Source organism: Cyrtonyx montezumae, unplaced genomic scaffold (assembly GCF_038088225.1).
Source record: "Cyrtonyx montezumae isolate F1298 unplaced genomic scaffold, pur_monq_1.0 scaffold_36, whole genome shotgun sequence".
Taxonomy (NCBI): Eukaryota; Metazoa; Chordata; class Aves; order Galliformes; family Odontophoridae; genus Cyrtonyx; species Cyrtonyx montezumae.
Genome location: NW_027072041.1, coordinates 2,079,126 through 2,097,764, shown reverse-complemented (window position 1 = coordinate 2,097,764; position 18,639 = coordinate 2,079,126). Strand labels below are relative to the sequence as shown.

General features: G+C 36.2%; 1 protein-coding gene across 1 annotated transcript in view; it reads left to right on the top strand.

Annotated features, from left to right (window-relative positions):
• Positions 1-18,639, top strand: part of CCDC171 (coiled-coil domain containing 171) — a 158,379-nt gene that overhangs the window by 138,883 nt on the left and 857 nt on the right. The window lies entirely within an intron of this gene.

Below are 18,639 nucleotides of genomic sequence, written 5' to 3'. Positions count from 1 at the left end.
CAAAGCAAATGGCAAGAACACATGACCAAATATATATCCAAAGATTGTGGCTGTGACTTCCAGATTTTGATTGATTCTAAAACATTTGCATTAATTTATTAACATGCTTCAAAATTGGATCAGTATGATGGAAAATAAGCACAAATAGAAAATATATTAGTGTTGAACTTCACTTTTAAGCACTCAGGATGATTACTGTTGAATGAATGCATTGCATTATTTGTAGATGTGCAGCCTTTCTAAGACACTCAATGAAATTACTTACTTTCTCCTCCAAGCAGCCCTTCCCTGTATTTCCTCTAGGTTTACATGCATCCTGCTGAGCCTGTCCCCAGTGTAATTGTGTCTCTCCTTTGCCTGTTACGATTGTTTTTGTTGTTTAGATCAAGATGACCACTTGTATACTAAGGATTCGGAAGTCTGCCAAACTTGCTGCAGTGAGCTTTTGCTTTCGTTCTGATTGAGAGAGCTTTTAGAGAAGATTACACTAGTCCAGCCTGTGAAGGGCTGTGCAGTGGCTTGATTTGTTACAATGAAAACAAACAAATTGCACCCCCAGCTCTCCAGTGCCTGTGATTAAAAGCAAACCTTTAGTAAGTAATTTGTGTCTGCATACAGTATAGACGTACAAATCATACTGTTTGCACTGCAGTACTGTCTGTGGGCTCTTCTGCATAGCTCACGGTGGAGAAAAATAATTCCTCCTTGAGTAACAGTTTCAATTGAACCTTAGAGTAAGTATTAATTGAAAGTATTTTAAAACTGTAGTATAAAGGCCCGCACTCAAAATTCCAAATATTCCAAATAGTATTTTCACCTCCTTCCTTGAAAAAAACTGTGTTTATAGGATATTTTGTAATATATGTTCTTCCTGTGGAATTAGACCATAATATGTGCAAATGTTTCATCAGTATGACTTTTAGTAACTTCAGGTGTCATGGGTTTCCAGCATAGCTTACATTTTAAATGTTCAGTAGACAGTGTCCTGTTCCTATTTTAAGGAAATTTTGCACTAAGTTTTCCTCTCTAAAAGTAGCACTGTGGGTGTTTTTTTGCAACCAGAACAGTATATTTTCTGTGTATTTCCTTACTTTTTTCTTAAAAATTTACATTCTCTGAAGTGCAACTGCTATAGTCACAGTTCTGTTCTCTAGAATTTGCTGCATTTGGGTTATCTGCTGTATTTGGGTTATTTTCTGGTTTGGGTTGTCAGAGGAGGAACAGAGAAGACAGAAGTGTGTCTCTAATAAGAATTGAAATGGAGAATTTCACTGAGCACTGAACTCAGTACTGTACTGGCACTGTCATTTGGTCCACGAAGTTTAAGAAACTCTATTCCAGTTAAAAACTTGTCAGTGGTCTTCCCTTCACATGTCTCTGACGTTATACCCTCTTATGATTTGCCTAAGGAAAGCCTGATGTGCTTAGAAGGTGGTCCTTAGTGGAAGTATTTCAACAGTAGGAACTGTACTCAAAAGAAGAGAAGATACCAGCTGAAAATGCTCCCACATTTCTTTTTTACTCTTTTTTGTTGTTATTCAGCAGCAGCTAGTAATGTAAACATCACAAACTGGACTGTGCTTCAGGGTTTCCTTTTAAACGAACACTCACCAATATTTCAGCAATACTGGACTCTAATACTTTGATCCGTGTTATGTCTTCAAATATATTAACTTATTACCATGCTTGCACTTTCATTCAGAGTTGTAGGAGCAAGTAGGCTTTGAACTGCAAGCTTTTAAATGCTGTACTGTGAAATAGTGCAGTCATAAGCGATTACTTTGTGGGTGCTGTGGGGTAAGATGTGGCATGAAGTTAGTCACACAGCAAGCATGTGAGTCCCTGCCTAAGGGAGTTTGTGGCCACAACTGCAGTGTTGTGGGAAGCAGATGCAGTGACGCTGTATTTTTCAGTGTGCTCTGACACGTTTGAGTTACTAACAGAATTCAGTTCATTATGGTAGTGGTCCAGAAAGCGTTTACATAGCTTTCAGACCTGAGAGTTTGTTCCTGGTGTCAGTACTCTTGACAGAATTTTAAGAATATCAAGTCTTCTGGTACCCATTTTGACAAACAAAAGAAACCTGCCTTATGCTAAGTGGTCAGGTGTTTCTCTGACCTGGAGAGTACTGCATTTCTGTGGCCTTAAGTATGCAGCTTATCTTATTATACTCCCTTCATTTTTTTTCCTTTTTTTTTTTCTTTCACATCAGAATCAAAGGAAAGTAGAAAATGAAGGGGAAAAGAGAGTAACTTTATTAAGCAGATGAGGAGAGAAAAGCTTTCTTTGCTATTCTGGAAATCTGGGGAGCCAACAGGATGACTTTAACTGTAAAAGGTGAGAAGGTTTCAGATGGTTGAGAGGGGTTCAGTGAGAGACTCCAAGAGGAGCAGAGTTCTCATGAAATGAGCCATGAAACAACTGTTGTCTTTGGATGCTTCTCCTAACTGGGGTTGAAAATCAAATCACTCATTGCTTTATGTGGTTTTGCATCATCCTTACTTTTTAACCCCTACAGTTGTGGCTAGGTCTGCCTTTTGTCTAAAAATTTCTAGTGATACATCACGCAGTAGTGGAAATGCAAATATTACAAGTTTTGGTTAAGTGAGAGAAGTGAGTAAAGTAATGCTGGGTGTGAGAAATACATACGCTTTCTTATTTTTTATTGAAGAGCAGCATTAAGCAGAAAGTTTACTTCCTACTCAGAGCAGTCAGCTATCAGTTCTCATTCTCTACTTGCACCTCATCCATGGTACAAAGAGAGACAATAAATGCTGTAAACTCAGACTTACAAGCTAGTGACACCTCTGACAGTCTCTTTCTACTTAGCTGGACTGCTCAGGGCAGTACATATCTTTCCCCCTTGTTTTTGTTTCCATGTCACTGCTTCTATCACCATTTGAAGGCTGAGGGTTGCATCTAAGCAGGATGCAGTGTCTTACACGTAGAATGACGAGAAGGGTACTGGAAAAGAAGAAATATACTATTTGATTTTTCACTTGCTGCACAGGAGAAAGGCTCGCACTCCGTCAGTGTGATGTTATGTGACAGAGAACGTGTTTCGTGGGCCGGAGCCATATCTCTTGTGTTAGAACATAGAATGACTGATGCAGCTGGGGGAATTCTTGCCAGATGTTGCATGAAGCAGATGGGTCCTTGATGAAAACCCTGCTTGGCTTTTCCACTACTTCATGCTAGCCTGGTGCACAGTTGAACCAAAAACATTTTTTTAAAGATTTGGAATTGAACTGTGTTTTTGAAAGATTTGGAAACACTTATTTTTAATTTGCCATGCCAAAAAAATAGAGCAGACTTAATATTTTCATTGTTACCTTTATCTTGCATCATTTTCTTGGCAATAGTCTAGGACAGAACTCAGTAAGATGTAAACCTCAAATATTTGCAACATTGCACTGTATTGTTAATTAGCGGTGCATGGATTATTTACTGTGAAACGTCTGAATGTTCTTTAAGTATTACTGAGTAAAGGAAAATATAACAGGCCCTCAAGGAGAATTTCCCAACTATTGAGATAATAATAGACATGAAAGAGTGGAAGCACCAGTACAAGCAAAAAATTAAAATGATTCTGTTTTCTAAGCTTGAAGTCTTTATTAGGATGACGCTGGAAAGCAGGAATATCTACCAGGGAGCAAGTTTTTACAGAAGTATTTGCATTTCTTACCTGACTGGAAGCAACTGGCCATCAGCTGACAACTTTACTGCATAGTCAAGGAATGCAGGTATCCTGGTATAAATGCTCACCTTGTTATGTGGTATTGCTTACATAAGTAGCAGTTGTAACCAAGCTGTATAAATCATGTAGTTTAAACTATCTGGTTATTATGTAGTACCAATAAAAGTATAATAATATGAAACCAACATTATAAATCACATTATGTGACTTGAGGCAAGGTGTTCAAAAACAGTTACAGTAATCCAAAAACACATTTGCTGTTTGGTAAAGAATACTTCCTTTTCTTTGCAAAAAAATTTTGATACTCAATATTCTAGGTATGTGAACTTTTAACTTGTCAGACTATTGTAACATATTTGAAAATTATAGTAATTTGATTAAAATGTTGCCTATAAGGTAAGAGGTTCAGTTAATAGAATCCATATGTAATTAAAATGCAGAACTAAATGTAATCAGACCCCAGTGACTGGTTCCTTCATATTGATAGTTTTACAATGGCCTCTGGGGTTGAAAGTTTATGTTAAAGTTACTAATGTAGCTGTGTTCCAGAAAATGAGCAAGACATTCTAGCCATTTCAAGTATGACAACATGCTGAAGCAATCGTCGCGCAGTACAAAATGTTGATACTCTGAATATTAGGGGTATCTTCCGCTGGCAGGTGGTAGAAGCACAATGCTGCTTGAATTTACTAGTCTGAGAATTGCATTCAGCATCAACACTGTTGTGTAAACATCCCTAAATGAAGGATCTTGCTGTGAGTGTGTACAGATGTGCTTTTTTTCAGGAATCTAGTTACTTTGTGTGAATTCACCTTTGAATCATGTGAAAGTTATAGACACAACACTATGTACCAGCCCACAAAAGAAGTTTAAAAAAATTTCCTGAACTTAAAAAAAAATAATATTTTCTCTGGACAGTTTTAAGAGTCGACATCCTGTGTTAGAGTTCTCTAATCATCACCAGCACAATTTACAATCAGAACACACAGAGAGCCAGTTCAGACCAGCTCATCTGTTGACTTTGGCAGAAGCCCTTAATCTCACTGTGTGCAGCTGCCACTTGAGAGCTGGGGACTCGGCAGAGAGCCGAAGGAGGGTGGGATACAGTGTTGGTCAAGGCATGAACACATAGGCCTGCTTCATTTCAACAGTCGTACACTGCTTTTTTATAGTCTTTTCATTTTACAGCCTTTTTTTTTTTTTTTTTTTTTTAACCTGAAATTAAATGAGGACCTCTCATGAGCCACTGCGCTCCAGGCATAAGAAATTGTAATGTCTGGCTTCCAGAAACTGTCCCGTCAAAATGTGCTTCTGATTAGGTGGCTTAATTACAGCTGTGAAAACAATGTTGATTTAGGCCTCAAGATTCCAGTGCATGTCAGCCGTTATTAGCTAGCCTTGGACTGAAGCCACCATTTTAAAACTCTGTACCACTAAAGTCACACACTGCCTGACAACTTTTTATTTAGGCAGAAATGTTGCCAGAAGCAACACATTTTATGCAAAATATTTTTCATTGCGCAAATTTCAAATGTGACACTGTTGATGGACATAAAATGGGGTAGTTACGGCTGGACTTCACCGAGTCCAAATCCTAACTTCTGGAAAAAAAAAAAAAAAAAAAGAAGAAGAAAACCCACCCTGTTTAAAATTGTTCTTATAAAGTTTGACTGACATAATGCTTAATTTTAATTCCTTTAATTCAGTTTTATTCCAAATCCAGCATGTTGGTTTAACCACCCAATTTTATTGCATCTAAATTTTCCTGACAGTTTCATTTGCTGTTGGGAAATAAAATTGCCATTTTTGCAACATGGGAAATAATGGCTAGTTTCAAAACCAATATGTTTGAAACTTCCTTTGCCTGAAGCAGGTTAAGGCACACACTCAATTTACTTTAGGGGAAAAAAACTCATTAAATAGTTTTTAATATTTTAATATAATTTAAGTAACTGCTTTCACAGTGGGAAAGCTTATTAGGCCCATGTATTTACACCTGCAGAGAGGTAAATGTTTGGGTAATTAGGTGGTTTCCAATACTTCAGCTTTTCAGTGTAGTTTCAGAGTTAATGCCGTGAATACTATCGATAGACACCATGCATTTGCTGCATTTAAGCACTACGTTTCTACTGGCAGTATTCTGCTTTCAAGTGCTCAAGAAGGAGATTAAAGTGGTTTGTTTAGCTGTTTTTTGCTGTGTTTTGTCTGTTTTGAAAGCCTCCTTAATGATAAGAAATGGCTAAGGAATGTGAGTGAATAGGAGTGAATGTGTGTCTCGGCAGTTGCCTGTGCTTTGGAAAAGCAAGGTCTACATTCTCACTTCACAGTTGTCATGAAATTCCAAATGTCCATGCTGTGCGGTTTAATGGAAACCATGAAGCTCCTAAATGACCACAAGTTTATTCCGATGTTAAGCACAAAACAAATCTTTCAAGTCATTGGCTGTGTTGCAGAAAAGGAGGGTCATGTTTTCAGGAAGCTAAGCTCCTTTCCCTTTTTCATTCATGGTTTGCATTTCTATGGCATTAAAAATGTGTTTCTAGTGAGGTACTGGAACTACCAGCTCACAAGCAAGGGTCCTCAGTTCCCAGGGTTGAAAACAAGACACTTGGAAACTAGCACTGTATTCATCTCCTACCCTAAGTGCTCAGGCCAGGGCAACAATTGTACTTCCTAGAGTAACTAATTGGAAATTAGTTCAGAGAGACTAAAGATTTGGACAAGGAAACAACTCCAAAGCATAGATTCAAGTTTGCCTCGTAGAGGAACACTGCCCATTCATTCTCTGTCTGCACCAGATTAACAGGGGAAAGGAACTGAATGCCTATTTTTCATTTTGTTTGGTTTTGAAGGAAAAAGATAGAAGCGAGCCAGTCTTTTATTTTATTTGCAAAATGATTTGTGAGACTTTGAGGAACTGAACATTTCATAGAGGCCCCAGTGGCTGAGGAGGACAACGTTGAGTCAAGAGACAGCTGTGTGATACTATTTTCCTTGTCAGATGTCTATGCAGCAGTCCTTCAGAATGTGTTTCATTGGTAATATACAGTGCTTTTTATCTGCCAGCTGCATATGTTTGCTTCTTGTTTGCTACATGCCTTTGTTTATTCCCACACCTCACAAAGTGAAATTTTCAGAACATCAAAATAAGAGAAACTTTTTAATATGATTGCATGTACTGCTAATGCTATAGTAGAAATAAAAGTATTGGGAGTGCTAGACAGGCTGTTATTTTGAGAACTTGATATTATAGACCAGGACATTTAACCCTGAGAAAAAATTTTGATAAAAGAACAGAGCCAAGGACACAGTTTTACTGGCTTTATAGAAGAAAAGGAATATTCTCTACAAAGGCAGACAAATTCACTTCTTACCAGACTCAAGAACTTTTACTCAGGCCAGAAGGTGCTTCCTCCTCCCTTTTGAAGAAGTTATTTCAAGAAAGGGAGCTGGGAAGCTTCTATTATTCCCTGTTAAACTGTGGGTTAAACATAAAGAGAATGTCTGTCTTTTCTGTGACTGTAAATTCACTGAGAAATTTTTGGAGGGGATTAAAGCATAGCTGTGCCTGAATGAGTCTAGCTCAGAAACTTAAATGGTGTGCGAATCCACGGAATCCAAATTGTCATCTTCCTGATATTTTCATATCATTTTAAATTTAAATCACATAAAGCATGCTGTTGGGAATAATGATTTTCTTGTTCTGACTCCTGCTTAATTTTGCATTTTTTTTTTTTTTTGTGTATCTCAAGCTAATTATGCAACGCAGAGTTTAAGAAGAAAATTCTGGGCTGATCTTCATTCATTAGTTTTGATGAATAGTGCAAGGTGCTTAGACGCTAGCTGGGAGTTAAGATCAATTGGTACAATAGGTAGAAGGATTTTTGTTCTCTTTCATGGCGTTTCTTCTTATTTTGCAATAATACCTTACTGTTCGCTGCATAGCAAGAGGATCTTGTTTCTTGCCTCAGAAATGCCTGTATGTGCAGCGTGCCCTCAGTGTGGCAAGCATAATGCTACATTCACTCATTAAAAAAAAAAAAAAAAAAAAAAACAACCACCAAACTCTTGGAATGTAATTGGATGGGGCTGGAGAATCTACAGTGTGGAAGTAAGTGTTCCCCTCAACAAATGTATTTCAAGTTCTTGTTAAGCAAAACCTATTTTTTTCTGTTTGTATTTCCCTCTGAATGGTAGGGAGGCAATGCCCAGCTCTAGAGAATTCAGTGTCAGCTAGAGGCAAACCTTCCCTCAAAGGAAACAACTACCTCCAATGACTCTTTGTTTGCTCCTGGTGCACTACCTTGGAAGGGCCACGCACCATTTCTACTCTTGGTCCCACAGCAGATTTCTCAACTGTCAGACTAGGCCATTCAGAAGATCCTTTTCAGGCCAAAGGAAGATAATGATGATGGCGAAGAAGGGTGCTGTAAACCACAGCAGTTTCCTTTAACTTGTGCATTTCTGGAATTTATAGAATCAAGTTTTTTGCTCATGCTCTTTTCTCCTACCTTCTTGTGTGTTGTTCATGTTTATATCCTTTTCACTTGTGGAAAAATGAGCAACCTTTGCGTTCTTTTCTGTGCCATTTTCACTGTAGAGTAACAGGTTTTTTGTAGAAATACTTCTGCTTAACTATTTCCATTGTCTCATTTGCATTTCATGCTTTAAAGATAAAGTTAATGCATGAAATAAAAAAATGTGCTCTATAAAATATAGAATCTGACTTGCACAGATAAAAAGTCAGGAAATTCAGTGTTAGGGCATAAAGCGTAACGCAGTTCTTAACTCACGTCTGTTCCTGTAATGTAGTCACGATTTAGGAGCATACAGTCAGCAAATTACATCTTAATGTTTATTTTTATTGGGTTTTACATATTTAAGTCACAGTGCTTAATATTTAACCAGCATATACTTATTTATTTATTGTTGTCATCTTTAAATTACGTATAAACCTTTCATGGAAGTCTGTGAAATCCTGTATTATGTAGCAAAGGCTTAGTTTTTCCAGTTAATCACAGAAAGGACCTATTTTCTCAAGAGACCTGGCTCCCTGAAGCAATTTGGCCTGTTGAATAAACTAGTACTTGAAGAATTTTTTAATATATGAAATGTGTACTTGGTAGGGTAAAGAACCTCACTGTCAACTGCGAGGATATTATCATGATAAAAACCTATTCAAATATTTTTGTTTCCTTTAGTTTGTGTAATAGTTCAGTACAATTAAAGAGATTTAAAAACATGATGTGGTCCTTAAGATGTATTTTTCGAAGATAGATATTTTACAAAATAAATATGTTTTGTTTACTTCTTTCCAAAGGGTTTTGGAAAGGGATGAGCCTCTTTTCATTAAGCAATCAATTCAAAGTTTTTATTATTATTATTATTTTTTTTTTTTTAATGTAAGTTTGGGTACCTTTAAAATACAAAGTAATAAGGTATATTAACATTTAAGTATTAAGGTGGGCAAGGATAGTGTGGAAAAACAACAGTTTCCCTGTTACATTTGATGATATTAAGAAAGCAAAGTGGCATGATGATGGTTCAATTATTCCTTTTCATCATTTTCAGATAGTGTAATAGCTTCAGTTCTTCCTGCTTTTTGGAAAGGGATCCCTGGAACCTTTAGAGCCAGTTAAAGACCCCACACTTCTGAATCTGTGCCTGGACTTCAGTTAATGTGTGGTTCACTAAAGAAATGTCACTGACACTGCAATACTTGCCTTTTGCTAAATTTGTATGTTCATCAATGTTTTGAGAAGCCTTCTGTCCTATTTAGATATTACAGGTAATTAACCACAGTCATGGAATAGCTCACTCGTTTCTCATGTTCTTTTGAGTATCTGTGTGTGTGTCACTTGATCACAGAATGATTGGCTCATATGGTGATTACAGAAGTATAATACTTGTTAGGATCCCTTGCAGTCTTTCAGACTCTGCAACACCAAGGTTTTTCCACAGGGTCTTGTAACTGTACTGCACTCTTCCGGGAGCCTGAGCTGATCCTGCAGCTTAACTAGGACTGCTTGACACTAACAGTCGTCCCATTTCATTTAAATCTGTTCATGTCAAAACATCTTATAGTTTTAGAAATTTTTAGTTGAATTTAATTACTTTCTGAAGTCTACTATGCTATACGATTTTCTGGAAGAGTATAATCTAATCAGGAGCTCTAAGTAAAGGAATTTTAAGGTATCATTCTGAAACGTAGGAAGCACGCCAAATTACCAGAATTATCCCTGTTTAAAATGATTTTTAAAGTTATGCTACAGCTTTCTTCCTATACAAGCCAAAAAGCTGAAGGAACTTCTCTCCAAATCTCCTTCTATGCTTCTCATTAAATATCGATTAAAATGTTGTGTGCCGGATGAATGTTTTCAGTGTTGTATGTGGTGGCTTTTTTAAAAAAAAACACTCTTCTGTGCTTTCAGAACACACATTTGCCATATGTATACTGAAGGATGAAATTCCATTAGCATTTTTTTAATGTTGATTCGCATAAAATATGATTGGTATGCAGGAAATATTAGTTCCATTTGCCGCACTCAAACTACATGTCAGCCTCACAGATAGTCTAGTACCTGACTAAAAAACAGTTCCAAGAGGCTGATTGCACTCTTGAATCTAATAAGTATAAAAAGTTCTGTTGAAGCAATTGTTAGAGTGTTGTTTAATCTCAGTCTGAAGTAAAGTGTATATGTAAATTGGGCCAAAACCAATAGATATAGTAACCCTAGCTCACCCACACTCAAGTTGTTTATAACTGATAAGCTTGATTCCTTGCCCAGTTAGTGTAATTTGGATCATACATTTACAAAAGACCTACATGTTAGCTGTCAACTGAAACTGAACCTAAAATATGTTTTTAGCCCATTCAGATATCAACAGTTAGTTTATAAGCAATACTGCAGGAATGCCAACTGTGTTCCCTAACCATTGCTGTTATAATGCTACCCTTTAGAACTACCCTACAGATCACACACTGAACATAGGAGATATTACATCTAATTTACAGAAGAAAGAGTGATTTCTTCCTGAAGTTAAGTGAACTAGGTTTTACCAGGGATGAATGAACATTAAAATGTTTGGTTTGAATAAGCAAACAAAAGTTTGAAAAATACTTCAAAGCTACAGGGAGCCAAAGTTGAATCTTTCTCTGAGCTTTCTAAGGGGCAAGGGATGAAGCCCTTATCATGATTTTGACTGAGATTTGATAGTCTATACAACTTCAATGGAAGACCAGGAAAATGCCTTTCCACTAACCAAAGTTAGGAGGGTGGAACCCTTTGTCCTAGTAAATTGATGTTTTTAATAATAAACATTCCTGTTCAGAAAATAAAGCTGAAAGCAATAACAGCTCACTTCTAAGCATGGCATAGTGCTATCATTTTTCGCTCTGTCATTTGAGGATCTTATAAAGAGGCCTCTTGGTTTAATGTTATTTAGACAAGCTGAGTTACAGGCCCATAGTCCATTGCAAATGCAGCTGTTCTTACTCAACATGCAAGAGTTGGTCTGTATAACAATCTGTGCTAAAACAAACAAACAAAAAGCAACAGAAAAATGTCTGTTTTTCGAATAGGTGCAGACAAGCTGTATTAGTTATCCAGCATATCATCCCAGTTCTGTCTCCTATGAGCTACCTACAATCCAGCATTTGTTTTGGAATGCTAAGGGCTGTAAAATTCATTAGATCAGAATCTCTCTTCATGTTTCAGGATCTGCAGTTGTTTGCTTCACTAAAAGGCTTTGTCTTTTCCTGACACTTCTTTGTAAACCTGAGAAATACCATTTTCCTACTTGAAATATGAGTGAGATGCTCATTACATTCTTTTTTCATTGCTGAAAATTACTCATTTTAGCATTAGCAACTTCTGCCAGAGGTGTGCCAGCTCCAAGCCACAGAATTGCAGGGGTAAGAAGGGACCTCAAGAGATCATCGAGTCCAACACCCCTGCTAAAGCAGGCATGCTATGTCCTTATGACATGCTTCTTTTTACCACCTTTCATAAATATGGTTCTATGTCCTTGACATAAATTACTCTTGAAAGAGGTGTGTGCTTTATAGCACAATTGATGTGTTTCTGTTTTGGTTTCCTTCCTTAGTGCTTACAGCTTCTCTTGAGTTTTGAGTTTCTGCAAGCTGGTTGCTTGCTTCTCTTTATTAAAAAGAAATCTCTTATACAACCAATGCTCTATCAATGATTTTTAGAGGGACCTTCAAGGGGACTAGTCCCTATAGATATGCTGGGGAAACAAATAGGTAACATAATCTTCTGAATTTACTATAGTTTAGCTAACAACTGAGTGTGCACCACCTCAGTGGATAGTCTTTTCAGTCTTGCCTTGCTGTCTTTCCTGTAGTTGAAACCGATAAGTCTACCTCTAGGCATTCACTGCAGCTGTTCTCATAATTCCACTGTCCAGACACTCATCCAGTCTGTTCCAGCTTTGGTTAACAAGCCTCTCCATCAAAGGGCACTTGAACATCATCAGTACATGCTGAGTATTGACTTCTTGAGGGCATTTTCTGACTTAGTCTACATATTTACTCAAATACTTTTGAGAGAAGTGGTGAGCAAAAGAATATTCTCAAAGCATCTGTCTTGAGAGTAAGTTCCGTGTTTGTTCTCATTTTAAAATGAGCTATCAGGAGAATCCTAAAATGTATTTTTTTCAATTGTAAGTAGTTCTTTTTTTAGTTTTTTGTTTGTTTTTTGTTAGCTACATAGATTCATTGTTCTGATCCTTATTCCTTAAAATACCGCAGGTTTGGCAGAAATACACAGCAAAAAATAATATTCTGAATGCCTGAATATTTTTAATGCCAGAAAACTGAATCATAATGACACTTCCAGTGCTCATAAACCTTCCTCCTTTATGTCATTAAATGTTACTGTTAGAAAAAATTATCTTTTCTGTCTTTTCCCCTTTTACCTGTGCTGCTGCTGGTATATCTTCATTAATTATAAAGTGATTAAAGTGCTTTATCAAATCAGTGTGATTTCATTTTTGCCAAAATCTCTGTGATGATAAGCTCTATGATTCTGCATTAAAATTAGTGTTTTAATGGATTAATGCGCTACTGGCAAAGCTCAGCTTTCCTTGTCTGTTCAGTAATGAAATGCCTAGATGGTGGTTGCACCCTTTCTGAGCAAGCAGACAAAAAGGAAGGTAGCTAAGCATTTTGCTGTGCGTGAGCAGTTAGAGGGCAAGCAGACACCGTGCACCTTGACCACCTATTATGAAGCTTTTTGCTGCAATGTCAAGTGAAAGCGAGTTAATTGGGTGAAGCTGTAGAGCATGTTAGGGGCATGGTAAAGGGTTGCTGTCTGACAGCTGAATGTCAGCAGGAGCTAGTCAAGTGTGGCTGAGAGACAGAGACCTGTCACAAAGTTCATGTGGACTATCGCACAGTTAGGGAGATGAAATGTGGTTCTGTCTCACTTTCTCCCTCATTGCATTCAAGCACCTTAAGATTTCACACTGTACGTGTCAACTCTTGTTCTCTAAGCTGTTTTCTCCTAACACTTCTGCATTCAAATGATTGGACAGAAGATGCTAATGTTTGGCAAAATGAATGTAAATACACTTCTTTCCTTTTTATGCTAGAGTGGCAGTATGCAAGCAACTCAGAAGAAACTTTGAAGGCTTACGTCAGACAGTCACACTGCCTAGGAATTTAGCTGATGACTGAATACATTTCTCAAGAGAATATGAAGTTTGACACTTTAACTTGTTGGATGGGAACTGCTTTTCCATGAGCACTGACAGAAGAGAAGTCTAAGCAGTGAGTGGTGAGGACTGCTTTACAAAGGGCCACTTGTTCCTCTCCGTAGGGTCATGTGTACTTTAGTCTCCAGTTGTAGTCATCATCTCATCTTTTTTCTGGAAAAAAAGGAAAGAGTAGCAAAGGTGACCATCAGAGAGAAATACTGTTCAGAAGCAATAAAAAACTGTAGTAAAACTCACATAGGCTAAGAAAGGCTTATTGGAAGCAAAAGGAGTGTCTTACAATAAATACACTGATGGAGAGCTGTCACAGTGGCTTAGAGTACAGTGTTGTATTGGTTGTGTTAAGTATTGGTTGCACAGCACAAAATAAACCAATAGCCATTCAGATTGAGTATTGAGACTAAAAATAAATGAAAAAAATGTTGCTTCTATTCTTGAGAAAGTGAAAAGTCTCTGGTAGGCAGTATAGGCAAAAAATCTCTCTCATGAGATCATGGTCCTATGCTAAAGAATTTGGAAACTTGGTTTCAAGTCCATAGTGACTGAGCATTTCACCATGAAAATAGTGATTTTTTTATTTATTTATATTTTTTATTTTTTACATAGTGTTTTGGAATTGTTACAGGGCAGTGCAGACAGCTTGACCTGAAAATGGGAGACTGCTATGTGTATTCCAATGCAGTGTCTGGAAAAAGACTATGTAGGCTGTAAGATAGGTTTTTGGCCAAAATATTTGGAAATCATTAAAATTAACAATTTCTCTAAGTAAACAAGACATTGAAGATGAAGTGCTCCGATATGGTAAGCCATCTTCCATTCTTCAGATGGAACAGGTTTAAGTATGTTTGAATAAAACAAGATTTTCTTTTAGAAAACAAGCAAGATATTACAAAATCTTTCTTTAATTGTTCTTAAGTGAGCCTCAATTAGTGTGATTTCACTGAATGCATTAAATACAAAAGCACTATAAAAGCAGGAAAAAAATGATTTCCAGATATTTTATAATCATGTTTGTTTAATAACTTCTGAAAATTGAAGGGAGAATTCTTTGAAAATGAAAAAAGCCATTAGTATTGTTGGCTAGCAGCATCCAAGGAAAAAAGTGTGTTGTGTATCTACCTTTCTGACTTAATATGTAATGAGTTGGCAGTCCATTGAATTATTCTCTGATGGTAAATTGTTCCCAGAATCCAGGCAGAAGTGCTGACAATTAATATTTATACTGAATGTTACAATTTTCGTGCTTTGTGTCAGAGCAGAAATTTAGTCTTACAGCCTCAGAATACAGAATTGCAAAATCATTGACTCAGGAAGCAAACTTTCTAGTTTTGGCCAGCATACATTCTTGCTTTGAAGAAGTTTGTTAACTAGCAGTGTATAACTGATGTCAGTAATAATACTTTCCATTTTAAGCAGCCACTTTTAATGTTTCCATCAGTCTTGTGTTTTATTTGTTTCACTACAAGAGAGAAATGGCTGTTTGAGCTAATTCTAACAGCAACTGAATGAGCAGCATACTGGAATCCATCTGCATTGCATGCCAAAACCCAACTCAGTTTTCATAGTAGCAGTCTGAGAAGGAGATTATGAATGATCTGAAAAACTGCATATTTTTACAGGGAAACAGGTTTTCCACATAAGTGCTGCAAAATGGAATCAAAGACAACACTTGTTTATTTAACACTTACTGAGATAGCTATCACTGCAGTGAAGTGATGGGACACAGCGATAGCACAGATGGAAGAAAATGGAAAGATATTACTGTCCATTTGGTTTGCTGCTTACATGTTCTAGATTAGGGGAGAGGGGGAGAGAAGGGAAAGAATCAGTACAAGAAATCAACTGTGAAGAAATATATTGTTTCCCCATTTTCCCCTATTGCTCTCAGCTTCTGTCCTTAACTCACATTTCTTTCTACTCTTGAGTGGCTGTACAACTGCCTTTTCAGAGAATTTAGAAATTGTTGGGAGAAACTACAGCTTGCTTCTCCCTCTGCACTTCTATTTTCTGCCGGGCATCCTCACTATCTAGGTAGCTTGTAGTGTGGTGACTTCCAGTAGAAGAACTTTGTCCTTGTAATTCAATAGTTATCTTTAATTTTCCATGTGATAAAAGAATGAGTTACAGAGAACCTCTATAACTGAGTCTTTGTGTTGCATTGCAACTTCAGTATTCTTTCTGTCCTTTCATTTCACCCCATTCATGATCATTTTCCGTTCTAAGTAGCTTCATTACTTCCTTACCTCAGTCAAAGTGGTACCCACAAGTTTGTTGTTAACTTGCAAAGCATACTACTATGTTTACTGTTCTGATATATATATCAGAATATGTATATATAATGTATATATAAAACAATCTCATGTACATTACAAAAGGGCAGAAGGAAAATTTGTGCTACTTTGTTTTGAAATTGAATATTGGAAGGAGTTTAAAGTGGCTAAAATTAGTGGTGGGAAATTGCTGAATTGGATGTAGTCATTGTAACATACAAATAATAAAGGGCACTTGAAAAGTTGTGGTATTATAGTGAAAATTGTGGTCCAGTAAAATTATCTTTGTGTTGACTCTGAAGGCTGAAACCATTCTGACTGATTTGTGGCTTCCATTCTGGTTATAGTTCTTATTCCTACTGTTGAAGATAAACAATATATTTCTTACAGTGGATTTCTTTATGTAGTTGTTTGCACCACTGACAAAACAGATGCATAGTGTTCTACTTCCAGGTGTCTAACTGTGTGTATTTCTTCACAAGTATTGATATGTAAAAGTAAAATAGGGTATCTTTGATTCCAACATGATGCTTTTGAATAGGTTGGTACATACATACCAACATAATACTGATAGTAGTGTAATATTCCCTCGCAGTGTCATACATTATAAAGCAAATCATTATGAATCAGTTATAACTTTTGTAAAACAGCATGTGTATCAGAAGACAACCTATCTAGATCACAAATGTGAACGTAGGTTAGTCACAAAAGAACAGTAGAGAACTGTTGCTTTAGAAATCTTTTTCCATATATAACAATTAAAAAATAGCTTGAATTAACTATAGTGTAGAACGCATCTATTTCATCATATAGACTAATCATTTTTTTTCTTTTGGGAAAGTGTGTTTCATAAAGTTAGACTATCAAATTTTGAAAAATGATCATAGGACATGACCAATTACTATGTTCCATAAACATTATGAAAGCCTATTTTTGCTAGACTTGCTGTGTCCTAAATACCTATTTACCCAATGAAGTGTAACACTTTAGATGGAATCATTTATTGGTTATCAGGTAAATAAAAGTGCTATGTTAAAGATTTACCTGATCAGACACCTTATTTAAGATATGCAATTCCTCTTTTAAAAATTACCTAAATGCATATTTATATAATGGATAATCATCACAGTCCTGGCACAGCCATCTCAGTTTGTCAGTTTAATACATATTTTTGAAAGGCCTCTAAATATAATGTTCAAAGGGTTCTGTTGGGGAAATTATAACTGTCTTTAAAATTCTATTGCATGGGTATGTGTTCAAACAATGTGTACTGTAACAGTTCTACTTTTTTTTTCTTCTACTAACCTCAAGAACACAGTTTTCTTCTTCTTCATGAGTGTATATAATGATATTGCATCAAAATAGTTCTTATAAGTAACAAGCAAGATATTTTTTCATCAATCACATAGTTATTTGATCTGATTTCCCTTCCACTCAATAAATAGTATTCTTCTCCTTGTAAGAAGTACAGCACAGGATCAGGATAACTAAGGCTGAGCTTTTTTCCCCCAACAGTGAAGCTTTTACAGTAACATAGTCTATTGACTTGCTGCCAATCATTAAGTTTCATACTTTTTTTTTTTTTTTTTTTTTTGCTATTCTCGAAGGAAATCTCATTTCTCATCTCTTTACTGGGATTTTGATGCCATCTTCCTCAAAAAGTAACATTGCTATATATAAAATAAAAAAAAAATTATGAGTAGCAATAGTAGCGTGTGATTTTTAGTCCTTAAGATATGCTGATAAATTATGATTGTGAAAGAAGTACAAATTTCTATGTTTACATTTATATTCAGTATTTATTATCCAGAATGAAACCTGTTTTTAATTTATGTCTTAGTGTCTTCATACTTATGCACAGAAGTATTTCTGAAATGTCACAGTTTATTTCAATATCTTCTTAATATTTTCCTATAAATGAGTCTTTTTTTTTAAGAGACAATTTGCACCAGTTAATAAAAGCATACAAATAACAAAATACTAATCAGTGCAAGAGGTGGATACCTTCACTGAGGTCTCATTTTATATATGTTGCTACAAACCCAATGAGGCTTCTCTGTGCTTTTGCTCTGCAGTGATTTCCATTCTGGATAATACCGAGCAGGAATTAATAGGCAGTGTACTACAAATCTGGTTGTCTCATCCTCATAACCACTGTACTTTAGAAAAACTAAAGCCATTACCTCATTTTAACTATTTCCTTGAACCAGTCATCAAATTAGCTACTATATGCGTTCTTAATGAAGGTGGAGCACAACCCAGCTGTTTACAGGAGTTGCACTATGGCTTGTGATGAGCCAGGAAATCAAAAGAGTCCATATCAAAGAGAACTATTGAAATAGGTGTTAGAAGCAACCATTGATTTTTCTCCAGCAATAGTAAGAGAGGAAAGGGGGATCTTTCATGAACATGTCTCTAAACATATTGTTGAGCCTGGATTTGTTGAAATATGAATATACATACACCCTGCTGCCTCTCTCTCTCTATATCTGTGAGTCTGTGTATTTTGGAACCTCTGTGCCTGCATGTATGTGTATTTCTGCCTCAGTGTGTATTTGTCTATGTGTATGCTCATGCATTCCTTCTCAAATTCTGTGAAGAGGATGTTTAAAAAATAAGATACGCCATAACAGCCTTACTTTATGTCTTATCCATAGTTATGCTTTGCATGTAAAGTTTTCACACACTGTCTGGCTTAATGAAACAAATGATTATATTTTTCACAACTATGAAGTATGTTGGCTAAAAATACCTTGATAAAGGGCAGAAAAGTAATATGACATTGTATTTTGTATGTTTTAATAGATATTTAAATCAATATGCAGTGTCTCTGTGTACTGTTTATATCAATGTCAATATAGTGGTATTCATAATCTTTCAAAGTAGAATGCACAATGTTTTGGTTCTACAAGTTTCTTAATGTTGAAGTTTAGCTGG